This window comes from Opisthocomus hoazin, chromosome 8 (genome assembly GCF_030867145.1).
Source record: "Opisthocomus hoazin isolate bOpiHoa1 chromosome 8, bOpiHoa1.hap1, whole genome shotgun sequence".
NCBI lineage: Eukaryota > Metazoa > Chordata > Aves > Opisthocomiformes > Opisthocomidae > Opisthocomus > Opisthocomus hoazin.
Genome location: NC_134421.1, coordinates 24,618,147 through 24,631,835, shown reverse-complemented (window position 1 = coordinate 24,631,835; position 13,689 = coordinate 24,618,147).

Here is a 13,689-nt window from a genome sequence, read left to right as displayed (position 1 = left end):
CCAGCGTGGGTCCCCACGGGGTCACAAGTCCTGCCAGCAACCTGCTCCAGTGTGGACTCCTCGCTCTCTTCACGGGTCCACAGGTCCTGGCAGGAGCCTGCTCCAGCGCGGGGCTCCCCATGGAATCACAGCTTCCTTCAGGCATCCACCTGCTCCGGCGTGGGGTCCCTTCCACGGGCTACGGGTGGAGATCTGATCCACCGTGGACCTCCATGGGCTGCAGGGGAACAACCTACCTCACCATGGTCTTCATCACAAGTTGCCAGGGAGGGCTCCCTGCTCCGACATTTACGGCACCTCCTTCCCCCCCCCTCCTTCTTCACTGACCTTGGTGTCTGCAGAGTTGTTTCTCTCACATAGTCTCACTCCTCTCTCTACCCTGCTGTTTCTCCTGAGACTTTTGTTTTTCTTACCTTTCTTAAATGTGTTGTCACAGAGGTGCTATCACCGTTGCTGACTGGTTGGCCTTGGCCAGCGGTGAGTCCGTCTTAGAGCTGGCTGGTACTGGCTTTATCAGACATGGGGGAAGCTTCTTGCAGCTTCTCACAGAAGCCACCCCCGTAGTCCCCCTGCTACCAAAACCTTGCCACTGTGCTGTGAATGTTTATGCAACTTCATGGCAAGCTAGATAAGGGAACCAATCTCACTCCGATAGCTCTGCTGGTAAGAAGAGGTTGACATCAATCAGCGAAAGGATGGGCTGTGACAGCAGAACTGCCGCTGGATATGCAAGTCTTCATGAAGAAGTAACTCATACTGCAATTACCCTTTTTTTTTTTTAAATCCAGTCTACTTTTTACAGAATTTCATCTGACATTAAACCCTTACAGCTACAGAATCAGGTCAGTAATTAGGCCAACACGTAAGGTTTGTCAGTTGGGGGACAGTTACCAATCATTTGTGTTTAACCATGAAATGCACACTTAGAATAAGATTTTTAAAACGCTGAAAAAAAGTAGAATTATCACAGCAAGTATGTAAGAAGATTTCCATTAATATCTTGTTCCTTACATTGTTGATATGCAGGCTGAGAATTTGCCTTTACAGCTTCAGAACATAAAAGAAGTTGTTTTTTAAAAATAAATGGTGGGACAGGACACATTAACTTGGACCCAAGTAAAGCTACAGATTTATGTCTTTATTTGTTCTTGGCTTGGTTTGAGTTTTTTCCACAAGGCTCAGTCACTCATCCCTTTGTGTTAGCACCCATGATTTAGTTATCACAAAGTAAAGATGTAGCATTAAAAAAGCTGGTAATGATAAGACTTGAATGACCCACGTTCTACCATGTTGCAGGAACAGGGAGTTAACTAGTTAAACTTAAATTCACTTGGTGTCTTCATCACTGTTTCTCAACTGTTTTTCCAACTGCCCTCCTGCTCCTAGGGTTTCTCAGCTGTGAACGATGCCCCTCAGCAGGGAGACAGCCAAGCTACGTTTAGATCCTATCCCTACAGGAAGCAGGTTTCGTAGCAGACTTTGAGTGAACTTAAGTTATTCCATGTTCTCCTTTCCTTTTCGCTCTTTTCTTTTGAATGAGAGACATTATCCTCTGTCCTGCTGTAATTGTGTACTATGGTATCGCAGCATTTCTGGTGTGTTATGTTCTGAGGTTCAGATGTGTTTTGGAAACTCCTTAAAACCCTCTGGATGGAAGTACATGCTCTTTTATCTACAAGCTGGACTAAATGACTATTCTCAGTCATACTGAACCTTTTTCCTTTTTCTTTCCTTTGCTTGCTTTGTAGTGATGCTACACTTCCAGCAGCTCAGTATCCTTTACTCTTTTTGGGGTGGTAGCAATAAACTGAAATCTGTACCTACCTATGAAATTCCTGAATTATAAAGTGGCAGCTGATAGGCACAAAGTAAAGGCAGGACAGCGATTACTGAGAGAAAGAGGGCGGCATCCCTCTTTCTACAAATTGCTGGAAGAGTGTTTCTCAAATTGCAGGGCTTACGAAGTTAGTCTGCTCCTTGCTGCTTCTCCTCACCTGAGAGTGTTTTGAAGACTCCCAGATGATTGTGGGAAGCAAAGTATTCCCTTGCCACAGATATATAATTAGCTGTAATGATTGTAGTTATAAAGCTGGCAGGTAATAGTTTTAATGCTGATTTTTTTTCTCATTAGCATGCATAGATTTTATTTTTAGAATGATTTTAAGATTATCATAACTCCTAATAATTTAGTACAGTATGAGCTGGCATTGTCTTTTTAAGGTTGAGAATAATTGTTCTGGGATATACAAGTGCAATCTACTGTATTAAATTGTTCTGCTCTGTGATGACAATGATAAATGGTGCATCAGAAAAGATCTTCCAAGTGTCGTGTCTCAGTAGGCTATGGTTTCAGCAGCTGCAAAGGTTTTTTTTTTCTCAGGCACTGAGTTAAGGTAGTATATGTCCAAACAGTTGTAGGGCGGAACCCTTTAAGACTGTGACTCAAGGTTCATGCAGGCTGTGTGGTCACTGTAGGAAAGGACCTAGTAAAAGTACGTGTAGAATCCAAGGACACATAGACAAACTTGTTACCCTTTGTGAGCGTATGTTGCAATGCACATGTAAATTACACCGATCACATATGATTTTGTGATAACTGAGGTAATACAATGCATGTGCGCAAGGGGCAAATGTAGTACACTAGCCCATGTAAAATTCTGTCATATCAAAAAGGAGGACCTTTAACTTAACCTACTCTAATAAAACCTGAGAATCCCAACTTCAATTACATGGCATCATATTGGGAGCAGCTGTGTTATCAGCAGAGCTGCCCAGACCCCTGGAGAGGCCTTTGGCCCTCGGGCTGTTGGCCGATACGAGCAGGCGGTGGTGCACCGTGGGCGCTGGGAGGGAGCGCGAGATGTGCTTTGCCAGTGTGCTGTCGGTTTTTCGTCCACCTACGTGCAGGAGAAGAATGTAGTCTCAGGGCGCAAAAATTTAATTATAGGCTGTCTTGCAGTTGTAGAACCATTATACCTTATGCTCCCAGCATCTTTCCAACCTCTGATCCTACCTTTTTTTCTCCTACATCAAAATGAAAATAAATATTAAGACTGTAAAGTAACTTCTAGAGTACCATTGCTTTTTTAAAAAATTTTCTTATAAAAATCCCACTAAAGTCTGTTTGCCAACAGCAGCAAGAAAACAGAAAAGGGTGTCAAGTAGGTACATATAGATTTGAAATGCAAGAATGATTTGGAATATATATGATGTTACTTTTAGTCTAAGAAACATATAGTCTCAGAAACCTCCCAGAGTCTTGAGGCAACTGGCAGGTGTAGTTGCTAAGCCATTCTTCATCATATGTGAAGTCATGGCAGTCAGGCAAAGTCCCCAGTGACTGGAGAAAAGGGATTACCACACCCAGACCTTGGGAACTACTGACCAGTGAGCCTCACCTCTGTGCTCAGTAAGATCACGGTGCAGATCCTCCTGGAAGTTATGTTGAAGCATATGGAAGGTGAGGAGATGATTAGAGACAGCCAACATGGCTACACCAAGGGCAAATCATGTCCTGACTAATCTAGTGGCCTTCTATGATGGAGTGACTGCATCAGTGGACAAGGGAAGAGCTATGGATGTCATCTACATGAACTTCTGTAAAGCCTTTAATACAGTCTCCCACAACATTCTTGCCTCTAAATTAGTGGTATGAATTTCATGGATGGACTATTGGATAAGGAATTGGCTGCATGGCAGCATCCAAACAGTTACAGTCAATGGCTTAGTGTCCAAATGGAAACCAGGAACAAGTGGTATCCCACGAGGGTTTGTTTTGGGACCAATACTATTTAATATCTTCATTAATGACATAGACAGTAGGATTGAGTGCACATTCAGCAAGTTTGTGGATGACACCAAGCTGAGTGGTGCAATTGATACAACAGAGGGAAGGGATGCCATCCAGGGGACCTTGACAGGCTTGAAGAGTGAGCCCATGCAAACCTCATGAAGTTCAGCAAGGCCAAGTGCAAATTCTGGCACCTGAACTGGGGCAATCCCCAATACCAATACAGACCAGGGGACAAATGAATTGAGAGCAGCCCTGTGGAGAAGAAGTTAGCGATACTGGTGGATGAAAAGCTGAACAAGACCCAGCAATGTGTACTTGCAGCCTAGAAATCCAATGGTGTCCGGGGCTGCATCAAAAAACCTGCTGTTTACTAACAGAGAAGGACTGGTGGGAGATGTGCTGGTTGGAGGCCATCCTGGGCTTAGTGACCATGAAATGACAGAGGTCTCGGTTCATGGTGAAGTAAAGAGGGGGGTCAGAAAAACCACCACCATGGATTTACGGAGGGCAAACTTTGGCCTGTTCAGGATGCTGGTTGAGAGGGTCCCCTGGGAGAGAGTCCTGAAGGGCAAAGGGGTCCAGGCAGGCTGGACATTCTTCAAGGAGGAAATCTTACAGCCACAGGAGCAGGCTGTCCCCTTGTGACACAAGACAAACCAGCGGGGAAGATGATAGGCCTGGCTGAACAGGGAGTTTTGCTGGGACTCAGCAAAAAAAGGAGAGTCTACCACATATGGAAGAAAGAAATTTTTCCTAATATCTAATCTAAACCTCCCCTGATGCAACTTGAGGCCATTGCCTCTCGTCCTATCGCTAGTTACTTGGGAGAAGAGACCAACACCCGCCTCACTACCACCTCCTTTCAGGTAGTTGTAGAGAGCAATAAGGTCTCCCCTCAGCCTCCTCTTCTCCAGACTAAACAGCCCCAGCTCCCTCAGCCGCTTCTCATAAGACTTGTTCTCCAGACCCCTCACCAGCCTCGTTGCTCTTCTCTGGACACACTCCAGCACCTCAATGTCCTTCTTGTAGTGAGGGGCCCAAAACTGAAAACAGTACTCAAGGTGCGGCCTCACCAGTGCCGAGTACAGGGGCACGATCACCTCCCTACTCCTGCTGGCCACACTATTCCTGATACAACCCAGGATGCCGTTGGCCTTCTTGGCCACCTGGGCACACTGCTGGCTCATGTTCAGCCGGCTGTCAGCCAGCATCCCCAGGTCCTTTTCTGCAGGGCATCTTTCCAGCCACTCCTCCCCAAGCCTGTAGCGTTGCATGGGGTTGTTGTGACCAAAGTGCAGGACTCGGCACTTGGCCTTGTTGAAACTCATACAGCTGGCCTCGGCCCATTGATCCAGCCTGTCCACATCGCTCAGCAGACTCTTCCTACCCTCGAGCAGATCATCACTCCCATACAACTTGGTGTCATCTGCAAACACATTGAGGGAGCACTCAATCCCCTCATCCAGATCATTGCTAAAGATGTTAAACAAGACTGGACTTAAAACTGAGCCCTGGGGAACACCACTCGTGAACAGCTTCCCAGGTTTGTGATGGTTAGAACAAGTCTGGAAGAATTTAGTACAGTGTAACAAAGGTTAGAATAAATTTATGAATGTATCAGCAGATGACATATAGAATGGTGTTTATAGAATACCTGGTGAGGCAGGTGTTGGTCTCTTCTCTCAGGTAAATAGAGACAGGACAAGACGCAATGGCCTAAAGTTGCATGAGGGGAGGTTTAGATTAGATATTAGGAAAAATTTGTTTACTGAAAGAGTGGTCAGGTGTTGGAACAGGCTGCCCAGGGAGGTGGTTGAGTCACCATTCCTGGAGGTATTTAAAAAACGTGTAGATGTGGCACTTCAGGATATGGTTCAGTAGGCATGGTGGTGTTGGGCGGATGGTTGGACTTGATGATCTTAGAGGTATTTTCCAACCTATGATTCTATGATTCTATGATTATTACTGCTTAACAATAGCAGTATATCTAGTATAGTGTGGATATTAACTGCAAGAGTGAGCCAATGAAAACTAATGAACAGTGAACTGCTGTATGGAGATAGGTAGCTTGGTGAAGTATCTGTTTAGATATGTATCACAAGGCAACACTTCACCTAAAGAATCTGGTAAGGAGAATGAACTAAGGAATGGAATAAATGACCAGGAGAAACTAAAATAAGAAATTTAACTAGAAAAATGAGGTCTTGACATTGGACCTCACTTAATTTTAGAAAAAAAAATGTAGCTTTTATTGAGGTTCAAACTCTGTAAAACCAAATTCTGGCTTAGCTGACAAATTTATGAATAAAAGGTGGCAGTAAATCTATTTGCTGAGTGTTAACAAGGAACTTGGTATTTGCACATGTGAGTAGGTATTTTATAGGTTCTTGTGGTTTGTTTTAAACCAGACTAAATTAAAACTGAACGAGTAAGGTTTTCAGCCATGAAACTGAAGATATAGAGAATATAAGGCATGGTAAAACCATAATACATCCTGCTTGACTCAGCTTTTCAAAAGAAAAACTACTATGCGTGTTAGTTTTAAACAGAAAATGTAGAGAAGCACCTGTTTTTACCATCTCCAATTACAATAAATCAGCATATTTCAGGAACTCAAAAAGCTGCTAGAAACACTCAGAAAAATACAAAATTTTTTCTTCGTACATAGACAGACAAACAGGGTATGAGACAGAAACATGCACTGAAGGCTGTGTAATAATCCCGAGTACAACAGTGAGGCTGGGTAGTTGATGATACACCGGTGAAGACCAAAGACAACAATGTCTTTTTTTCTGTATTTAAAGGAACAAAGCAGAAAGGGATGTATAGGTGTTACCTTGAGGCTTTGGGGAATCAGTGAGATTGAATGAAAAATTACAAAATGTGCATATTATAGCAAAAATAATCAGATACATTAATATGGTGCTTTTTATTGAGAGATTGTGAAGTATTTTTCTAATTTTATTAGTTGTTCTACAGGTAGGAAGTTGCTTGCTTTCATGTTTCTGTAGAAGCATACATGATGGTGAAGGCTATTGGAAGACTGCTGTTGAAAATGTGCATGTCAAAGAAACTAATTTTATGGGGGATTATAGCAAAATCAGAAACAGAATTGAAGTCTGACTCCCAGTTCTGATTTCAGGGCTCCAAGAAACTACTTGTGTGCCTTCAAGGAATACTTACGGCCCCCCCACCTCCCCCAAATATGTAGATATAAAATTCAGAGTTGTAAGAGTTGTTTTTTAAGTAAGGCCAATTGCTAAAATCACCTGTAAATGAGCATAACAGTCCCAATTGGCTAATGACATTTTCTGTTCAATAATCTTGATATTGTTCCAGATTCGACCAATGTTTTGTGTCATGCCTCGTTCAGATCCGATTTCTTATTGTACTTTTCCTGTACGTTAAGACAGAAGTAGTCACTTCTGTCATCTTAGCTGGTTAAGTTCACACCAGTAGTATTGTATTTGAGTATGTCTGTAGCTTTTGTTTTCCACTATTTGTTGGGGATTGTTCTGGTGGTATCAGTCATATGGAAGAACAAGGGAATGGCTGTTTCTGTGTTTCTTGCATTGCCTTGGATACGGTGGTTTACAGCAAGAGGTATATAGGTATTGTAGGCAGTACCTGGATTCACAGGGTGGTTTAGGCCTGAGTCAGAACTCAAGGGTTTTTTTAAATACCTTTTGCTTATGTTGATAAATTCCAGATTTGGTTTAAGTGTCTTCTAGCTCAGGCTGAAGCTTAATGGGCAGTCCAGTATCAGCAAGGTGTGTCAAGGTTTGTGCATTGACAGTATGTCTAAATATGCTCATTTAAGACTAGCTCGTTTCAGGCATTTTTAAAATCAACTAACTGTGTTAACTTTGAATTTTCTTGCATCCCTGTACCATATATATGCTTAGCTGTGGTACCAAACCAGATATAAATAAATCTAGTAGTTAGCTGCTTCCAAAAGGGACACCATCAATCTTTCTTTTCATGGGGGCATTAGTGGTCATCTGACCTAGGGGTGAAGTGGTTTAGAAAGCTAAACCAACGTGAATAGTAGTGTGGTGGTTGCTTATTTGTTGATGGTTTAGTGTTCTGCCAGTTTAGTGTATTGAATTCATTCTTTTTATGATCAGACCAATGGTAACTGGCACACATTAAGTGGCTGGAGCTTGCTGCTGAGTGCAGGACTGCTCCATTTGGCAATATTTAGCCAATACATTGTCTTAGAGAAGCTGTCAAACTACACCCTTAGACAATTAATTTTCTTTGTTCCATCAGCATACAGCTGCTCCCTCATGCTCAACCAGTAACAACCACCATCACGATTCTCATGCTAATTTATTTTTTCTGCTGCTGATGAGAGGGGAAAATGGAAATTACCTCACTTTCTGCTTTCATAAGCTTGCTTGTCTGCACTTATCCAAGGAGGACTAGGGGAAAACACATGTAAATATATCAAATATGAGTGAACAGTGAAGGTACAACAGAAAAACTAAAGCAAGTGCTTGAAACCAGGGACCAGTATGCCAGGTACAAAGTATGAGAAAGGATAACAAATGTTGTTACAGAAACAAGTGAGGAAAAACAATATACCAGTATTATTGGAAAACAAGGAACCTGATGGTGCCTGAACACCTGCAACTACAGGTGGAGGAAGGGAGTACGCAGCTGTTAACAAATCACAAGGGGAGGTCAGCAGGCCAATTGATCTTCTGGGTCCTCCACTACGACTTCCAGTTTAACAAGTCTGTTTACAGTGGCAAAGGAGGGGGAACATGGTGTCCTGAGAGATGCAGAAAGCAGAAGTGTGCGCTCAGTGGAGCAGGGGTGGTCTTCGACCACACAGCCTGGCACACATACTACATTTTATCTGTGGCATTACTTTCTTCTGCTAAATGCTTGCTGGAGGCCAGGGTCTGACCCGTCAGAGACTTCAGGTGCTTAGCACAGGGCTGTGCTACGTGCATTTGTTTAGCAATGTCGTGATGCTAGTCTCCCAACTTCACACCACCCATGCATCCTCTAAAGAGGATCCTTGATTCCCTATCTCCTGACTGGTCCAGAGATGACTTGGGCACTGAATTAGAAACGTCATTGCTCTCTCCTCTGCTGCCCCTTTGTGGCGTGTATGTCAGGACTGAACCACCAGTTTATTTTACCAAGGTTGAGCTAGATTTTTGTTAGTACACTTAAAAGAACTCGGAGATCTTGATTCTACTCTTCCCTCAGGTTAGTTTCTGGAGGGACAGGAGTAAGGCAAGGTGCTTCTGACCAGCAATGGCAGCATCTTCAGATTCAGGATTGTTACAGAGAAGACTGGGTCACATGAGAGAGAGAAAACTTTACATTTTTGCCACTTCATAGGCAACCCTAAATGCTGATTGATCTGCGTTCATCATTGCTATACCAGAGCAGGGTAGCAACTTCTTTGTCTGGAGAAAGAAAGCCTGCATCTGTATTTTTGGTGGTTTGGTGTTTTTTTTTTCTGTTGCAGCACTGGCTGCTTGGGCAGGAAGAGCTTTCAAGCATGACAGTTGGCAAACCCACAACATGACAGAGTACCACAGATGCTTCCTGCTGCTACCATTTAGGCTTTGTCTTGAATATTACTTGTGTGGCTGATGCACACAGAAAGATGAAGGGGGTACTAGTAGTTTCAGACTCTCGGTTTGATTATTAAATACACTATTCTGTTTGCATGCCTGCAATAAGTATAAAATGAGACAGCTAGACACTGGTCTGATTCAGAGTAAGCAGTGTAGTTACACCTTGTGAAAAGCTTCTTTTGAAATGATAAAAATAGAACCAATGGGCGCTATTCCACTGATAAGGCATGCAAGAGTAGTGGGTCATTTTGGGGGTAGAAAGTCCAAACTGCAAATACCTTCCCCACTCCATGCCTTCTTTTTTTAAATTCCCTTTCCTCTCCTGCAGGAAGGCTGCATGCATGCCTTGCTGGATATGTGTCAGCTTGCTTTAAGACTTCTTGTAGGAGCTCTAATATGATTAAATTTTATGCTGATCTCAGCATAATGACTGGTTTTGTTTCAGAGAGCAAGGACTTCTGAATGGCTGAACAGCCCCTGTACTGTACAGTGCAGCTTTTGCAGACGCAGTAGCAGCAATTGCACAGGAAGCATGTTCCGACGGCTTCTGCCCCTTCACAACTAACCTGGGCAGTTTTTCTCCAGTATGTTGTGAGGCTGCAACCTTACAAGTATTTTCACACCACACAATCTCTCCAAAGGAGACAAAATATTAAATTAGTGCTAAAATGATCACAAAGCTGCCTGTTAAAGATGGTAGCACCTAACATACTCTGTGCACTGCTTGCATTTTTTGCATCAATTCTTCTTCAGAAATTCAGTTTGCTGGCTCCTTCCATTCTGGTTTAAGAGAATCCATCCTTAACTAGACTTTGTTCTGAAAAACACAGCCTGCTGTTAATAATAACAGCTTGTTGTTGCACCTGTAGAACAGACAGGGTGTGCTTTGAATTTCCTAGTTGTTGTCAGAAGGGGGTCCTACATGCTTGCTACAAGAGCTGCCTTCAAGCTCACGCCTGCTGCAACGAAGTTTTCCTTCCGTAGTATTGAATATGATCCTGGAACTTATGTCTTCATCAAAAGCATATGACTTGCAGACAGGCACATTTTATTGTGACACATCTCTTAGTTATGTTAGCCATATTTAATTTTGATATTTTTAACAAAAAGCACTAGATTACGTTTCTTACATCAGTTTACTTAGAACATTTGGGATTCTAGTCTTGTTCTGCTCCCTCCAACCTACCGTCAGTTATGTGAAATCATACAATGATCCACGTTAGTTGTCAGATTTTGGTGTTCAGATTCACAGGACAGGCCCTAGTAGACTCTCCTGTAAACTAAAACAAAAAGTAAAAAGAGGACTGAAGCGCTCAAGCAAAAGCATGAACTGAGAGAGGGTATAGTGTGCAGCACTCCTGACGTTAGTGCCTCAAGCTGGAGGAGCCTGCTCTAAGCTACACCCTTTTCAACTTTCATATTCATTGTTTTTGCTCCTCTCACTCCTATCCTGTTAACCGGCTTTGCTTCCCTTGACGCTTTCAGCAGCCTCCTCGCTGCCTCTGCTTTATTTCGCACCCTCCCATTTCACTTCCCGCTTTAACTTCTTTCATCCACAGTGTATCAGCTGTTGCTTTCTCCACCCCTAGTTACTGGGGCACTGGGAGCCACAGAGGGGAGCACCTTTCTGCTCGAGTTTTGCTGTGCAGAGAGCAGCCTGTGCAGCTGACAGCACCTGACAAGCGTGTTTCGCAGCAGCAGCAACGCTAGCTCAGGCAGCAGCAGTTTACCCAGGAGCTGTTCCAACGTGGTTCACCATTTGGTCACACAAGCTGTTGAAACAGCACAACTGAGGGGACAAGGGGTAGCCTGAGCCAGCATCGTGGATCATCAGCACCGTGAAAGGCCCAGTTGCAAACCGATGGCATCCCCCTGCAACCAGGCAGAGCAGTTTGCTCAGAACAGGTGCAATTTTCAGTAATATTTTGCTGGACAACGGACAAGGCTGACTATATATATATCTAGCAGGTTGCAATTCGTCCATGCTTTCCACTGGGAAAGCACAAGAGATCCCCGGCACCAGCAGATCCTCCTTGACAAGTGTCAAAGTTTTTTCAAAAGCTTGGAGATGGTAGAATACCAGCAGCAATAAGCATTAACAGAAAAATAAACACTTCCCTCTCCAATTTAATTCTTTGAAATGGCTAAGCCCTTTTATTTCATAACATTACTCCCCCCCCGAAAGCAGACTTCTTGAGCTGTATAATTTCATTAGGATGGTTAGTAGTTAAATGTATTTCTCAATGAAGTTTCCTCAAAGGCCCGATTTCTAAGTTGCAGTACAACCATCAAGCCTTGCAAGACTGAAACTAGGCAAGAAAGCCGCAGGAGCACTTGTCTTGTATTTGGTAATATCCCAGACATAGTCAGTTTGGAAATAATTATGTATGGCTTAACTGTTGAACTTGCATTGATTCTGTGCACAACGTTTCAAACTGGGTTTATGACGGCATACAGGAGTATGTTACAGCATTTCAGTCCTTCTGACAATGATTGTCAGAGATCAAGCATGCCTTTGGAAAACAAACATTGAGAGTCTATCAGTTGTGCTGACTGCCTGCTGGGACAGTAATGAAGAAAGCCGACGTAAAGTAGTATTCTCAAGTGGTATTTTATCAGCTCACACTCCCCATCCAGCGATCAAAAAGCCTGTAACGCTTCTTCATTCAAACATATAAAATGCTGATTGTGTTGGCTGGTATTCAAGCTGACACATGATCGTTTAGCTGATATTCAAACTTCCACTGTTTGTAGCCCTCTTGGGAAACGGTGAAGTCAGTGAGATTTAAAGCTGTAACAATTGTATTCAAGTATTGACATACCTGCAGAATGGCAATAGCCCACGCTGTTTAAAAATGGCAGTTCAGAATACTTTTAACTTTGCTGTAGAATTTAGTTCATTTTTTATTGAAACATTAATACCTTTGAAATGAAACACATTGCAATATACTGGCCCTACAGAAGAAAAATCAAATTATTTCTGCACCTTTAAGGTAGAGGGCCAGAACACAGTTTATTAAGATTTAGTGGTGAGGCACTCCCCCACATCTTCTAAATGTACTTAGTTTAAATCTGTTTTAGTTTCAGAAGCAACGCATTATTTATAACAAAAAAAAAAACAGGCTATGACAACTGTTTTGCAGAAAACCAGCTATTTTTTCAATAGTTAGAATGTCAAATTTCTACTTGAATCATCTCACATTACTTTAACATTTGGTCAGCCAGCCAGCCAGCCAGCTAGCTTTACTCTACAGCTTATATGTGGAATAGTTGACAGAAGCTTTTTCTTATTACATCCTTTTTAAGACCAGAATGGCAGTTTTGTAATGTCAGGCTTCCTGCATTAGCATTTAAAGTTATATATGCAATTATCTGAGAACCAGTAAAAACAAACTCCAAATCTGACATAACACTAAGTCCTCCAGGTGTGACAAAGTATTTCTGTAACTCAAGGCAAAAGAGGGAGCATTTGTATGTAACAGCAGAACTGACACTGCATTTAATTTAATTTCATAGGTATTTTGATCAATTAGAAAAAAGCCTATAACACCACCACTCTGAGAACTCGGGTAAGGAGAAAAGTCAGCTTCTCAATTCCATTTAGATTACAGGCTTTTATGAATGAAAATATATTTTTCAGTGCTCTTTATTCTTGATCACCTAGAACAATAATATAGATTCCATTAACTTTATATGACTGAAAAAGAACTTTCTTTTTCAGAAACTGATCTTAAACACATGAAAACAGAAAAAAACCCACAGTAGCTTTGACAAAAAGGAGCAGGATTTTGCAAGAGTCTTAAATAGAGAGCGGGGCAGTGAAACCACACATGTCTACTTTTCATAATAATAAGTCATCTTTTGACTTTCCTTAGAAAGAGCTATGATTTTTATTCTTTATACACCTGAAAGATTTGAAGGAGCCAAATAACAGAGTAAGAAATCCTCTTCTTCCTTGAGGAGCAGCTGCTTTCCACAGGTCTGCAGCAGAACTTTCTGAAGATCACATTAAAATCTGTGGGCTTTCCTGTGAATTACAGACTGTTACTTTCAAGTGGCTAAACATGCCTGGCTTGTAGCATAAAACACAAATATTAGAAGGCATAAGCAAAGTGTAACAGATACCTACTGAAGACAGTTTAAAAATAGGATCGCAGGATAATTCAGGTTGGAAGGGGCCTTGGGAAGCCAGCTAAACACCTGCTCAAATCAGTAGAACTTCATGAAGTTTCATTCAGATTATTTCATGAAGCATCATTCCTTTAATGCCTGCAAAGACAAAAAGGCTGTGAATTT